We start from the raw sequence: 16,001 nt of genomic DNA, 5'->3' as shown, positions 1-16,001 counted from the left end.
TCTTTTGCAGCCTTTACTTGCTTTCCTATTTCTTTGTGGTTAAAATGATGATAATAATAATCTGATTGTTTATCAAGATCAAAAGTATTAGTTTCCTTTGGATTTGTTTTTGCCATGTCTTTTCTATTGTTCTTCAACACTACATCTCATTTGCTTGAATCTGTCCAGGTTTCTTATGTACATGTATTTCCTCTTTTGTCTCCTTCCTTCCTTCCTATTCCCAAAAGCAACTTGGTTTCAATTAAGCTTCTTGGCATCCTTTTCTCTATCTCACCCCTACCACCCCCTGCCCGAGCCAGAGCTCAACTTTTTAAAACCTCTGCCCAGCACTCACTCTTATCCCCTTGGCTGATTTTTCCAATGAAGCATTTTACTGATCACCCATCTCTGCAGCCTTCCCAGTCCTCTAAATCACTGGTTGATTGGAAGAGGGCTTAAGAAGTTAAAAGTAAATTGGAAATTGTTCCAAAATTAACTGCTCCCAAGAGATTTTAGGACATTTTTATGTTTTTATTCTTCAGAGTTTGCTGCCTGCCCTGAAGAAGGTTATGCTTTATAAACTGGATTTCGTAATGTTCCCCCTACCCCAACACAATCCAGAGCAATTGTGAATGCCAAAAATATGACTAATCTTTGCTGTTGTTGTTGTTTAGTCTTTGTGACCCCATTTGGGGTTTTCTTGGCAAAGATACTGGAGTGGTTTGCCATTTCCTTCTGCAGCTCATTTTACAGATGAGGAAACTGAGGCAAACAGGGTTAAGTGACTTGCCCAGGGTCACACAGCTAGTAAGTATCTGAGGTTTTCTGTGTCTGATGAATCCTCCTCATTCCAAACCCAGTGATCTGTCCACTGAGCCAGCTAGCTGTTTGAACCTATTAAAAAAAGTATGGAATTCTTTAAAAAGAAACATGATTTCTTAGTTTATGCTTTAAAAGGGTAAGAATCAAGGATTAAAAATAAAGAACCTAACATATCAGACCAATAATGATTAATAGTATCAAGGAGTAATTCAACATCGATTGGAAGTTGAATTCCAATGATTTGACTTTTCTCCTTCAACAAATCCTAAAAAAAGAACTCTCTTTTAGTCAGCTTCTATTTTACCAAGGGGAGACTGCAGCATAGGGCAGTGAGGGAAGCACTGAATTTGATGTCAGTGGATAGAGCCATAGAATCTAGGGAGTGGAAGGGAGCCTCAATAAGCCTCTCTACAACATACCAGGCTTTGCTGGAAGCCTTCCAGGGAAGGAGAGCCTACTACCTTTTAAGGCAGCCCATTCACTGCTGGATAAAAAAACTTTTCCTTCCATACAGCCTAAATTTGCCTTTTAGCAACATCCATTTATCGCTCTTGGTTTTGTGTAGGTGACAGTTCTTCAAATACTTGAAGACAACTCTCATGTTTTCTCCTCTCCTGAACTCCTCTTTTTAGGTTCTCACGTCTCAAGAGCAGTTAATTTGGGGACAATTTCCAATTCAGCTTTAGCTTCTTAGTCCTTTTCCAGTCTACTCATGACACATATGGCATGACGTCAATGCCTTTTAGCAATACGGTGTCCTCGAATATTCCCCAGTGAGGTGGCAGGTGGATAAGAACACTGGACCTGGAGTCAGGAATACCTGGGTTCAAATCCTGTCTCATACACTTACTAGCAGTGTGACCCTGGGCAAGCCACTTAACCTCTATCTGCCTCAGTTTCCTCATCCATAAAATGGAAATAGCAGTAGCACCTGTCTGAAAGGGTGAGAATCCAATGAGATATTAGTAAAACTCTTTATAGACATTAAAGTGCTATGTAAATGAGAGCTAGCTATTCCTACAATGTTATTCCCACGCTGAGCACAATATTCCAGATGTGATCTGACCAAGACAGAGTACCGAGGGGCTACCATGGTCACTGTGCCTTTCTTAATGCAGCCTAAGAACCTATTTCCCTTCTTTTGTCTGTTTTGTCATGCTATTGATTCATTTTGAGTTTGTAGTCCACTAAGCCTCTCAGATCTTTTCCAAAGGGCTGCCTAGACATGGCTTCACCATCTTCTACTTATAATATTGATTTTGAAGATCTGGTTTTGAAATTTGTTTCTGTCATTGACCACCCATGTGACCTTGGGTCACTTTAATGCTCTGTACCTCAGTTTCCTCATCTGTAAAATGATGAAAGAGCTGGACTAGGTAAACCCTCAGGTCCTTTCTAGTACTAATTCTATATCTTCTGATTCTGGAACCTATCAATACTTGCCACTACCATCAATGCTCCTTTAGCAATTTTATCACAGTCATCACCCCACCGAGATAGTGTTTATGAGAGATGCATTCCATATTGGCTATCAAATGACTATATAAGCTATTTCCCCACTCACTACTATGTGTCGTATCACCAGGATAGTCAGAGTACACAGACAAATGCAGCAGAGCATTCTCCATGGGGGCCTAAAACATCCGAAAGTGATTGATGTTATTGTTTCTGCATGAACAGCAAAACTGTAAATGTTCCCTTTGCTCGATGAACAAATTATCTAAGTAGGCAATTGATTTCACATAGCAACAAAGCACTGCTCATGAAGGCAGGCCTCCAGTGCTGTAGAACATCCAGGGATTCTTTTTCTAAATGACTGTGGTGGAAATGATATCAATTTAACAGAATCAGAAGGGAACAGAGTCTACCTCATTCAATTCAATAAGCATTAAAGCATTATACTAGGTATACAAAGAAAAAGGGACAGTCTCATTTTCCTGGGGGGAAATCACATACCCGGATGAAGTATAATTTGAGAAGAGAGAGAGTACACTAAAAGCTAGGGCAATCAGGAAAGGTTATGTGTAAGAGTGGCACCTGAGGATGAGCCTTCAAGTTATATATGGATCTTTTTTAATAATTTTTGTTTTTTATTGATATATTTTACTCTCAAAAGTATCCGTCTTCTCTCCCCTACCCACGGAGCCATCTGTTATAAAAAAAAAGTTGCAAAGAAAGATGGATAAAAAGCCTTTTCATCAAAACTAACCAACATATAAACTATATCTAACAATTTATACAGTATTTCACACCATAGTCTCTCAGGTACATTTTCTCAACTTTTCTCTGGGGTCAAAGTTAGTGATCACAATTACACAGCACTCAGTTTCAACTTTTGCTTCATTCCATTTATATTGTTGCAGTTTTGTATTATTTTCATAGTTCGGCTTACTTCACTCTATATCTGTTCATATTAATCTTTCTATGTTTCTCTGAATTCTTCATACTTGTCACTTCTTACAGTATAGCAATATTCTATTAATTCATCTACCACAATTTGTTTAGCCATTCCACAGTCAAGGGCCAACTACTCTGGGAAGCCAGGGGTTCTAAGAAGCAGAGGTGTAAAGAAAATGCATTTTTAAAAAAACCCTATAGGCCAGCCTGTGCAAAGGCATGGAGGTGGGAAATAGGATTCCAAGTTCAGAGAACAGCACGTAGACAACTTTGTTCAGATTGCAGGATACATTTAGTTGAATAACATGAAAAAAAAATCAGGAAAGGTATACAGAAAGCAGACTATGAAGGGCTTCAGGTGCCAAGCTGAGGAATTTATATTTTATCCTAGGGGCAATAGGAAATCAGTGGAATTTCTTGAACAAGGTAGTGACATGGCCAGACATGTGCCCTGGGAAAGTCCATCTGGCAGATGTATGGGTGAACTGAAGAGAGACACTAGAATCAAGAAGACCAACCTGGAGACTACTGAAACAGTTCAGAGGAGAAGTTATGCGGACCTGATGGGAGAAATGTGAGTGGAGAGATGTTTTGGAGGTAGACTTGACAAGTCTTGGCAACTGATTGGAAATGGAAAGTGAGGGAGAATGAGGAGTTAATGATGACTCAGAGGCTGTAAAACTAAGTGACTGGAAGGAAAATGGTCCCCTCAACAGATATAAAGAAGTTGGAGGGAAAAATATGTTAAAGGAGGAAGACAATGGGTTTCATTTCGGACATACTGAGTTTGAGATGCTTGGGAGATATCCATTTAGGAGTTAGTGATATTGGATAGGGCTGTATCCATATACTGATGAACCATCTCAGTTGATCTGATAATCTCAACAGTTTACACTGAGTTTAATTATCATTGTTAGAGAGCAGGGAGAAAGCCTAGAATGAAACTTTGGGAGACCCCTACAGTTAGATGTAGAAGATATGCAATGATCAAGGAAGAGAATTAGTAGAGTACAACATATTATAAAAACCAAGGAAGGAGCAAGTATATAGGAGAAGGGGTGTTACACATGTCAAAATCTACAGAGGTTAACAGGGATGAGGACTGAGTAAAAGCCAACAGATTTATTATTTAAGAGATCATTGATAAACTTGAAGAAAACAATTTTAGTTTAGGAGTGGAGTCAGAAAGGGGTAGCTAGGTGGTGTGGTGGATAGAGTACTAGGCTTAGAACCGGGAAGATTTGGCCTCAGACACTTACTAGCTGTGTGGCCCTGGGCAAGTCATTTGACCCCTTTTTGCCTCAGTTCTTAATCTGTAAAATGGGAACATACTGGAGAAGTAAACGGTAAACCACTTCAGTATCTTTACCAAGAAAACCCCATGAACAAGGAGTCATGTGGAATTGGACATGACTGAACGACTGAACAATAAAGGAGTCAGTGTTAGGGACTAAGAAGTGATTGGAAAGCAGAATGTAGATGGCTCACCTACAGCCTTTCTCCTGACTAGACCAAGAACTTTGGGGAGTCATATAAACTTTCTATTCACGTGTAGTTTTCTAGGGGACAAAAACAAGTGCTCCCACCATCTCTTCTATATGAAAATACTAAAAAGTGGAATAGGAATGGAATCAGCACTTTCTTAAGTGCCTTACTATGTGCCACCACTGCGCTAAACACTTCATAAATATTATCTCATTTGATCCTCACAACAACCCAAGTGCTATTATTATCACCATTTTACAGTTGAGGAAACTGAGGCAAACAAAAGTAAGTGTCTGAAGTTGGATTTGAACTCAGGTCTTTCCAACTCCAGATCTGGTGCTCTATCCACTGCGCCACCTAACTGTCCCCAGGTGGGAGGAGGAGGAGGGGCACAAAGAAATGTGGGGGAAAAGTTCTCCCTCGTTTCAGACAATTTTCTATTTTGTAAAAGTTAATAGACAAATTTTAAAACAAAATATCAATAGTTTATGATTTTATATAAGATTTCATTTTTGGTTTTTTAATGGCTACTAAATTCATAATAAAAAACTGACCAAAAATAAATGGTGCTTTCTCTCACAGACTCTAAGTTGGAAGGCACCCAAGAAGTCTTCTGATCCAGCCTCTACCTGAGCAAGAATCCTCTTTACCCATCAATTGGTGAATCACTGAACGAGTTGTGGTATACGATTGTCATGAAATGCTATTGTGCTATAAGAAATGACAAACAGGATGATTTCAGAAAAACCTGGAAAGACTTATATGAACCAATACAAAGTGAAGTGAGGAGAGCCAGGAGAACATTTTACACAGTAACAGCAATATTCTAACAATGATCAACTGTGAAAGGCTTAGCTATTCTGATCAAAACAATGATCCAAGCCAATTCCAAAGGACCCATGATAAAAAATGCTACCCACCTCCAGGACTGATAAACTCTGAGTGCAGATTGAAGCATACTTTTCTTTCTTTGTGTTTCTTGCTTTTTTTTTAACCTAGCTAATATGGAAACATTTTACATGACTTCACATGTATAATTGATAACATATTACATGCCTTCTCACCGCACGGGGGGGGGGGCGGGGGGGAGAAGAGTGGGCAGGAGGAAGAGAACTCCAAATTTTAAAAAAATAAATGTTAAAAATAAATAAATAATTGAAGGAGGGGGAAAAAAAAGAATACTAAAGATCTTAAGAAGAAAGAAAAAAAGTACCTCAAAATAATCTCTTGCAAAGATCCATTCCATTCTCAAAGATCCTTTCTCAGGCTTCACATTGGTCCTGGAAAGAGGATACTTCAGCTTCCATCGATATATACCTGTAGGCCAAATTTACTTCCTTTTATTAAGATCTCTAATTCAACTTGTTACTCAGACTTTGCACAGTTGTGCCAACGCTTTTGCTGCTGTTTCTCTTTTTGGACATTGATTCCTAAGAAATACTGGTGCTCTCCAGTAATACTCCTTTTCCCAGGAACAGATATTCCTTGGGGTCTCTGGCTTTGTGGATCAGATAGAGAAGTTTGCCCATCCCTTCTATTTTCCTTTGTGTATTTGTTTGTTAATATTTAAAATTTTTATGTTTATATTCTGAGCTTAGTGAACACACACAAAAATCCATATGCAAGTAGAACAGAAAAAGAGGATTCATATGGTGTGTCCCAAAAGCCTTAGTGCAGTTTTAAGCTATGCAGGAAAACTCTGTAGAGCAAGATATTGTACACAACTTGCTTTTTGAAAGACTGTAATAAATTGAACATATTACTTTCAAAGCTGTCCTCCTTGTCTGTGTTTCCTTCTGACTGTCCTTTTCTCTTCCGCACATATTTTGAAATGCTTGTGACCCTTTTTCTTTCTTTTCATTTTGGCAACTCCATAGCTATCTCCCTTTCCCCTCCCCTCAGATTTCACCTCCCCCTGAAAAAAATTCACATCTTCATAACAAATAAGCATAGTCAAGCAAAACAAATGCATGTAATGATCATTCCAAAAACATCTGTCTCATCCTGCTATTTTGTACCTTGAATTCATTATCCTTCTGTCAGGAGGTGGGCAGTCTGCTTCTTCATTAGTCCTCTGGAACCCTGCTTAGTTAAGATATTGATCAAAGTTCTTAAGTGAGTCCTTACCCCAGGACATACCATCTTAGGGTCTATCAACATTGTCAAAGATTATGTTACTATTTTCCTTTGCTTCTCTATGTTGCACACCTAATCTGTTACACAGTTCCAACTTTTCTATTTCTTAGCCAGTACCAAATAGTTTTGATTACTGCTTTGTGGGACAGTTTGAGATCTGTTACTGCTAGGCTCCCTTCCTTTCCATTTTTTTTTCATTATTTTCCTAGAGAATCTTGACATTTTGTTCTGCCAAATTAATTTTATTTTTTTGGTAATTTGATTAATATGGCATTGAATAAGTAAGTTAATTCAGAAAGTATCATCATGTTTATTATGTGGTCAATAGACCAACAGTAAACAATTATTTCCCCATTTATTTAGGTCTGTCTGTCTTTATTCCTATAAAGACTGTTTTGTAGTTATATTCATATAACTCCCATGTGTATCTTGGCAATAGACTCCTAAGTATTTCACACATTCTCTTTTTTTTTTTTTTGCATTTTTCCCCAGTTACATGTAAAAACAATTTTTAAAACTTTGAGTTCCAAATTCTCTCCCTTCCTCCCTTCCCATCCCCCCTCACTGAGAAGGTAAACAATTTGATACAGGTTATATATGCAAAACATTTCCATAATAGTCATGTTGTGAAAGAAAACATAGACAAAAAACCCTCAAGAATATTAAATAGAGTTTAAAAAATATGCTTCAATCTATTCACACACCATCAGTTCTTTCTCTGGGGATGGATAACGTTTTTAATCATAGGTCCTTCAGAGTTTCTTGGATCGTTGTATTTCATACATTCTTTTGCTATTTTGAATATAGTTTCTTTATCTTTTAATGCTGACACACATATACATGTATATACATACATATATATCCTGACATTTTGCTAATTTTCAATTAAATTTTAGTTGAATCTCTAGAGTTCTCTATATAGATCATCATATCATCTGCGAAAAATAATAATTTTAATTCTTTTCCCCTTTACCTTCCTCCCTCAATGACATACTCTGTACAGAGCCCTATATTAAATGCAAGGTCTCTTTCCCCAAACCAGGCTTCTCAGAATCCACCTGGCCTACTTAACTGCTCGCACAATTTGGTTGAGATGACAATCATCAACTTTACCATGAGATGGCAGAGCACCAGACCTTGCCATATGCCCTGTCACTTCCTCCTCAAGTTTTATGCCTTAAAATCTACCCTGATTCTATGCCCTATAGACTTCTTGGCACAGTCATATTATTTCCTTATATGACTTAAGAACCCTTGAAATTTTCCATATACCCTGCTTCTGTTCCGTTAGGACTTCCAGGCTTTCCTAGCTGTCACTACAGAAGAACTTTATGTATTATCTCCTCGAATTAGAATGACAGCGCATTGAAAACAGGGGCTGCATCAATTTTTCTTTTTGTACCCCCAGTACTTTGTACAGTGCTTGGCCCATAGTAAGAGTTTAATAAATTTTTTTTATTCATTCCTCCCTCTTTGCTGATACTTATTTTCTTGATTTCTTTTTTCTTGTCTTGTTCCTGTAGCTAGACTTTCTAATACTATATTAAGTAATGGTGATAGGGAAATCCTTGAATAAATCTGGTTCTTAACACTGTTTTAAAAATTATGGAAAATCCATTTACTTCTATGCTTTTTTAGTGTTTTTAAATAAGTTTTATTAATGTCTTCTATTCCCAGTATCCTTCCTCTCCCAGAGACCCATCTATATAACAAGTAGTATTTTTTAAAAAGAAAAAAATTAATGCAACTGATACATTGAAAAAGTGCAAAAAGACATGCAATTTGTAACACTTCTAGACCTACCACCTCCACAAAGAGGCAGGTACAGGATGTCTTTTCATAGCCTTTCATTTGAGTCATATTTGATCCTTATAATTTTGTCATATTCATTTCTGGGGGTGTGTGTGTGTGTGTGTGTGTGTGTGTGTGTGTGTGTGTGTGTGTGTGTATGTGTGTTCTTTCCATTTGCATCGTTGTAGTTATTGTATATGTTGTTTCCTTGGCTCTGCTTACTTTAGCCTGTATGTGTAGATCTTTCCATGATTCTCTGTATTCATCAAATACATAATTTCTTTTTGTTGTCTAGTTGTTTTAGTTGTGTCTGATTCTCTGTGACACCATTTGGGGTTTTTTTGTTTGTTTTTTTGGTAAAGATAATGGAGTGGTTTACCATGTCCTCCTCCAGTTCATTTTACAGATGAGGAACTGAGGCAAACAGGGTTAAGTGACTGGCCCAGGATCACACAGCTGGTCAGTATCTGAGGTCATATTTGAATTCAGGAAGATAAGCCTTCCTGACTCCAAACCTAGCACGTTATCTACTGCTCCAACTAGCTGCCCCATGTCATTAATTTACAGGACAGTAATACTCCATTCCATTCATGTTCTATAATTTGCTTAGCCATTTCCCAATCATTGGGCATCTAATTTGTTTCCAGTTCTTTACTATCACAAAAAGTCCTGTTACAAAATTTTGATGGCTTCCTTGGGGTAAAAGCCCTGTAATGGAATCCCTGGTTCAAAAACCATGGACATTTAGGCACTTTATTTTCACAATTCCAAATTGTTTCCCAAAATTGTAGCTCCATCACGCAGCTCCACCAATAATGCATTAGTGTGGCCATCATTCCACAGCCCTTCCAACATTTGACTATTGCCATTTTTTGTTATCTTTGCCAATTTGCAACTCATAGACTCATTCCCACTAAGAAGGTTGGAATTTAAGGTATTATTCTTCCCTTTGTTGTTCAGTCATATCAGTTGTGTTCAACTCTTCATGACCCCATCTTGGCAAAGATACTGGAGTAGATTCCTATTTCCTTCTCTGGCTCATTTTACAGATAAGGAAACTGAGGCAAACAGGGTTAAGTGATTGGCCCAAGTTCACACAGCTACTACGTGTCTGAGACCAGATTTGAACTCAGGAAAATGAGTCTTCCTGATTCCAAGCCTAATGTTCTATCTACTGCACTACCGATAGTTGCTACATTATTCTTCCCAGGAATCTTTAAAAAAATCTCTCAGAGATTAAGTTAATCTCCTGAAGACAGATGAATTATCCTAAAGGAATGACTACTACTGGAATTTCATAAGCCAGTGGGAGATTATTTCTTAGAGAAATCCATATAAGCAACAGCATCCTTGTAAATCCAACCTGGCTTAGGTTTACCTTTACCCTCCTCTTCAATATGAATGAAAATATACATTGAATTTTTCTGAGGGAAATCACAGTATTATACAGTGAAACAGGGTTGCAACTTTCCCTCACTGATTTCCTTTTTTCTCTGATAATTTCAGGCATCCTTCTTTGCTGCCACAAATTGCAATTAAAAGGAAAGGTCATGGCTTCACTCAAAAGCTACACCCCTGGATCCCAGTCTTTCTTCCTGCTCTACAGCAATGTTAGTGGTCTACACACTCTCTTCTACACGTGAGCTCCTTGAGGGCATGGACTGCTTTTGCCTTTCTTCATATCTCTAGGGCTTAGTACAGTGGCTGGCACATAATAGCACAATAAATCCTTGTTGACTTGCAAACTGCATTTCAGTTGAGCACTTGAAGTCTAGGCATACAAGTGAATATTACTGTATCCTATGAGGGAATTTGAGAGTAAAAACTACAGTTAAGACAATAATTGCTGACACATGTAGTACTTCGAAGTTTGAAAAATCTATATTTAGTCATTTCCATTGATCCTCACAACAATAGGCATTACTAGATCTATTTTACAGATGAAGAAACTGAGAGTCTGAAAAGTTGTGACTTACACAATTAGTGTCAGAAGCAAAATACAAATCCAAGTCTTCTGGACCCCAGGTCCAAAATTCTTTCCTCTATGCTAAGCTATACTCACAAGTAAAGATCACAGTTAAGATAAACTAGCTTAGGTACAAAGCATACAGTCCCATTATTGTCGGTCAATCAAAGACGATGAGTCACTTAATCACCAGGTATTTCTTAAAAGCCTGCTGTGTGTCAGGTCCTGTGATGGCTCTGGTTTAAGAAAGCTGAAAAATCCTTTCCAGGGGCTCTTCTCAATCACTCCCAACTATTTCTTCATTAGACTCTGGCCTTCTGCTTTATGGTTCTTCTGTCTAATCCATCTTTCATTCCTAGACTCTCTTTCGTTCTCCTTTTGATGTCTAGAAGAGTAAGATTCTTTCCTGTCTACAATCCATTGGTTTGGTTTCCGGTCAGAACTATATTAACATTGAAGTTGTCTCCCCTTCCTAACTCAGCTGGTGGTACAGAATTTAAATCTTATAACAAACCTTAGAAGTTGCCTATTCCAATTTTCCATTCATTTCAGAAACATCCTTAACAAGGAATCAGTTCCTAGTTCTAATCTCACTAATGCATTTTAATGGTTTGCCCCCTATTTGTGACTCCATGTATGTGTTACTAAAGAACCCGTCATTTAAAATGAAAAGTAGAAGAATTTCAAAAGGATTCAGAAGGGAACACAGTAGAAACTTTTTGTTTCATTTTAGGTTGGTTTTACTTTAAAATATGTAATTACAATTTAAGGGCTTTATCTATTATTTTATTCCTTATTTTGCAGTTTTTGCTGATTAGTAAGTTTATAATAGCATTTTTAAAAATTTAACCTATTTTTATCAGTCAGAATCACATACTTAAAGATGTTGCTGTAGAAAATAAAGAAAAGAAATATTATTTAAACATACCTTTTCTCTCTTTTCCAAATACTAAGCTGATTTTGATTCAAAATACTAAGTTTACTCTAGAGAAGGAATAAATATGGATCTGACAAAAAGAACAAAGAGTTAACAAAGAATTAATTTAAAAGGTGTAATTTAAATACTATATTTATTTTCATTATGTCAGGTGGACAACCATGATAGTTAACGATGCATTCTTCTCAAGGTAAATGAGACTTTCCTGAAAATCTTTGCTCCTGAGACAAATTTATAAACAAAGACTAGTAAGGATAGTATGAAAAATGAATTCAGCAACAATTAACTACATACTCAAAGGTGGTAGCAACATTTTATAGTACAAAGAAACTCTTCAGGGAAAGTCTCTAGTCCTCCAGGTCATACACACTAAAAAGGCCAGAGGACTCAAACAGGGACTTCCCAAAGGAGCAATCACAATTGGTCACTAGGGGTCAGCCTTACCCACGTGAGGGGAACACAGTGCTATAGTTCCGTACCTAAGGGAGATGAAACCTGTTCTATGACTTTAAGCTTTGAGCATGAGCACAGGAGGAGGACAGGAATCATTACTTTGCATTTCTATGAGTTATTTGATCAAAACCATAAAAAGCACTTAATTCATTATCTCTAACAGTTAGATGGTAGACATATAAGACACGGTCTTCAAAGAGGATGGAAGCATAGCAATATTAAATGGTAGATACCTAGCAAATCAATGGTGTTAACTAGGAATGGAGCTGTGTCTTCGAAGGAAGGAAAATACAAACTGTAGATTAGGTACAAAATATGCTTCATATTTTAAATTATGTTAATTTATGTCAGAAGCTGATCAGATTTCAGACTATATTAGCACATGGTCCATTTTCTTTTCAGTCTTTCTTGTGTTACCTTGAGCAAGTCACTTAATCTTCTTGGGGTTAAGTTTCCTGATCTGTAAAATGAGAAGGATGGACTAGAAGACTTCTATGATTCCTCCTTTATTCTACAGACAAGGCAATAAAGTGCTTCCTATACGTAGATGAAGACCTTGGCAGTAAGTTCTTTTCCAAAAATGCTTACCAATGACAGTAACATAGTATTAAACATTAAAATGGTTCTTGTTTGATCTGAGAGCACAGTCATCTTCTCATCAAAATGACAAGGTTCACAATCTAGGCCATCGTGTGGTATCCTCCTTAATGTTTTGATCTTTATCCTATAAGGACTCATAGAGGGCCCAAAAGCAAGTCACTCCATCTCCCTGATCCTCAGCTTCCATAAAGGAAGAGTAGTACTATTGACCTACTTCTACTCCATAATCACATAATGTATTACCTGAACATATTACTCACCATGGAGTGTATACCATTGAGCTACACCACAACCAGCTACTGTTCCGTCTGACTCCACTTCACTAACAGGGTGAGTTGAGAGATGTCACAAGGCCTCACCTACCCAAATTTTCCTCTGCTGATCCACCACAGTGTCCAAAATTCCCACCATTTGAGTTGTCTCTTTAGTTAAGAAAAAACCTAAATTTTTCTCCTTGTCCTCCAAATTATAACCAGATGATTTATGATGGCTTGTAGATAATAGTATGCATTTTTTTAAAAATAAAAATGATTTTTTAAAAGATGAACTTCTAGCTGAAATAGGAAGGTACTCCAGAGAAAAAGAATTCCCACTAGGCTAAAACCCTCAGATGCTCTCCTACCTTGTAGTAGATGGCTTCAGACACTTCCTACCTGTTTAACCCTGAGCAAGTCCCTCAACCTCTGTTTGCCTCAGTTCCTTATCTGTAAAATGAGGATAATAATAGCATCTACCTCCCAGGGTGATTGTGAAAATCAAATGAAATATTGCAAAGTGCTTATCATAGTGCCTGGCACATAGTAAATGCTATACAAATATTAGCTATTATTATTACTACTACAATGAGGCAGAGGTTGAGAAAGCATCACCTATTAAACTACCATGGTGAGTTGGGTGGTCAGAAGAAGATGGCTGGTAGAACATTTATTGCTCAAACTGTATCTCCCTAGGATCCCCAACACCCTTCAAATAAGAAAACTTTGACACAATCTTTCCTCTATTAGAGTGTGAACTCCTCAAGGAAAGGGACTGGCTTTTTGCATCCCCCAATACTTAACTCAGTGTCTGACACATAGTAAGTCCTTATTAAATACTTGTTGACTGCCAAGCCATCTGACTGAGATGATCTGGGAGTGGAAGCACTAGGGAATATGATTGTCAGGTTATATTGTGGACATGGCCATACTCCATGGAAAATGGAGTAAAAGCTAAAAAGTATCCTCACCTCTACCAATTTATATTTTTTTAGAAACAAATGTCTTCCCTGTAGGTAAGGGTTTATCTATTTTTCCATTAAATAAGAGAAGTAAACCAGGACCTATATTAGAACCAATGTGATCTATCTCTTTTGACTAATAACAAAGGGTATTGGTTATTAGTCAAAAATTCAGAAATCTTAGATAAGAACTCACGTTTCTATAGTGTATTAAATAATTTTGCCAAGTGTGCCCCTCTCAATAAACCTGAGATAAGTAGAGGAAGTATTATGAGATTCATTTTATAGAGGAAGACTTGCTCATAGTCCCAGAACCTGCTACTTAGTGTTTATATAGCACTTTAAGTTCACAAAGCAGTTTACAAATATCATCTTACTTTATTGTCGCAGCAATCTTGGGAGATAAGTGGTATTATTATCTCCATTTTGAAGATGAGGAAACTGAGGCAGAGAGGAGTTAAGTGACTTGACTCAGGAAGTACCTGGGGTGGGATTTGAACTAGGGTCTCCCTGACTTCAGGTCCATCATTCTATCAACTGTACCACCTAGCTGCCAATAGTGGTTGGTACCCTAAGAGGTAGCTCAAATTAGGTCTCCTAGTTCTATACTCTATACCAGTTCTATGCTCTACCTACTATATCACACCATCCTCTTCAAGAAGGTGGCATCTCGTACTATCTTCATACCTACAACGCTGATCAATTGTTTCCAGGGTTTATCCGTCATTTTCATTTTGTCCAAATCTTAACGATCCCATTTGGTGTTTTCTTGGCAAAGACACTGGAGGGGTTTGCCATTTCCTTCTCCAGCTCAGTTTACAGATGAGGAAAACAGAGGCAAACAGGATTAAATAACTTGCCCAGGGCCACACAGCTAATTAGTGTCTGAGGCTGGATTTGAACTCAGGAAGATGTCTTCCTGACTCCAGACCCAGCACTCTGGGCCAAGCTGCCACCTAGCTGCCCCTTCTTCCAGGGTATAGCAAGTATATTTTTAATTCATTGAAAAGGCACCAATGCTTAATCTTGGTGGCCCTTCCCCCCACCAACTGTGGGGCCACTGCACCACCCTGTGGTGTTACTTCCTTTCATAGCGCTTATCAGATCTCCACCCTGAGCATGGCAGAGTGGGGAGAGAACAGTTCTGACTTTTAATCAGAGACACTGGTTCAAGCCCTGCTTCTAAAATAAAGTTCCTATTTGACCCTAGGCAAGTCACTTTATCTTCTCAGTACCCTCAGAAATTCTCTTAAGAGAAACATGGATCTGCAAAGCTCTGCACAAGCTCCTGAGGCAATAGAAGAAAATTTTCCTGTCTATGTTAGCAGAGGAGACACTGAAAAAAAATCTCAAAGAATAACAGCTATAGTCCATGACAGAGAAATTATCATTTTCTATCACAACGGAAAATAACACACTACAGGTATTAACTGTTATTATTCAAGAGGACTTTATATTTGGGAGAAATAGAATATTTTGATGAACAGGCATATACTGTTTGCCCCTGGCATAAATACAAAATTACTTTGACAACAGTAGGACAGTATCAATCTATAAACCCTAAAGGTCCATCAGCAGTACCCAAATGGTGTTTCAAAGAAGTAAAGCAAAGTATTCATACTGAGACAGTCAAAAATGGGTATATTTATGTGACTCTAAGGCTTTAGATTTTAAGTGATTTTGATTTCTATGCAACCAGACATCTTAAAGTAATTCCAAGACCTAGTACTCAGAAGAAGGTTCCTGATTTTAAAACTACATGACAATAGTGAAACAAAAAAAAAATTGTATATGTGGAAAGTATTTTTAGGAAATTCTATTTAAAAGGCAATAAGCAGAATTAACCTGGTACAAGCATATCATTAAAAGTAACAACTGCAACCACACAATGATAACTCTGAGCATAAACAGGAGTGTAGCATAGAACAAAATCTACGATATACTTTTCCTTTCAGAAAACAGCTGAAAAAAATACAGCTCAGACTTATTGACATACATGACTATGGGTTCCCCACTCAGGGTGAATCCTAGAATTCATAAGGATTTAGAGTTGGAAGGGGTCCTCATGATCATCTGGTCTAATCCTGTCATTTTATAGAAAATGAGACTGAGGACTAAGAAGGTTAAGTGACTTGCCCCAAGTCACAAAAGCATCAAGCCAAGATTCAAACCCGGGTCCTCTGATTCCACCTTCAGAGAGCCAGAGTTCAAATTTGAAC

At 37.7% G+C, this 16,001-nt stretch overlaps 1 pseudogene; it reads left to right on the top strand.

Annotated features, from left to right (window-relative positions):
- The first annotated feature begins 15,042 nt into the window (after positions 1-15,042).
- Positions 15,043-15,545, top strand: LOC118836819 (annotated as a pseudogene).
- Positions 15,546-16,001: the final 456 nt, after the last annotated feature.

Source organism: Trichosurus vulpecula, chromosome 1, assembly GCF_011100635.1.
Source record: "Trichosurus vulpecula isolate mTriVul1 chromosome 1, mTriVul1.pri, whole genome shotgun sequence".
Classification (NCBI taxonomy): Eukaryota; Metazoa; Chordata; class Mammalia; order Diprotodontia; family Phalangeridae; genus Trichosurus; species Trichosurus vulpecula.
The sequence above is the reverse complement of the archived record's forward strand: the minus strand, read 5'-3'. Positions and strand labels throughout refer to the sequence as shown.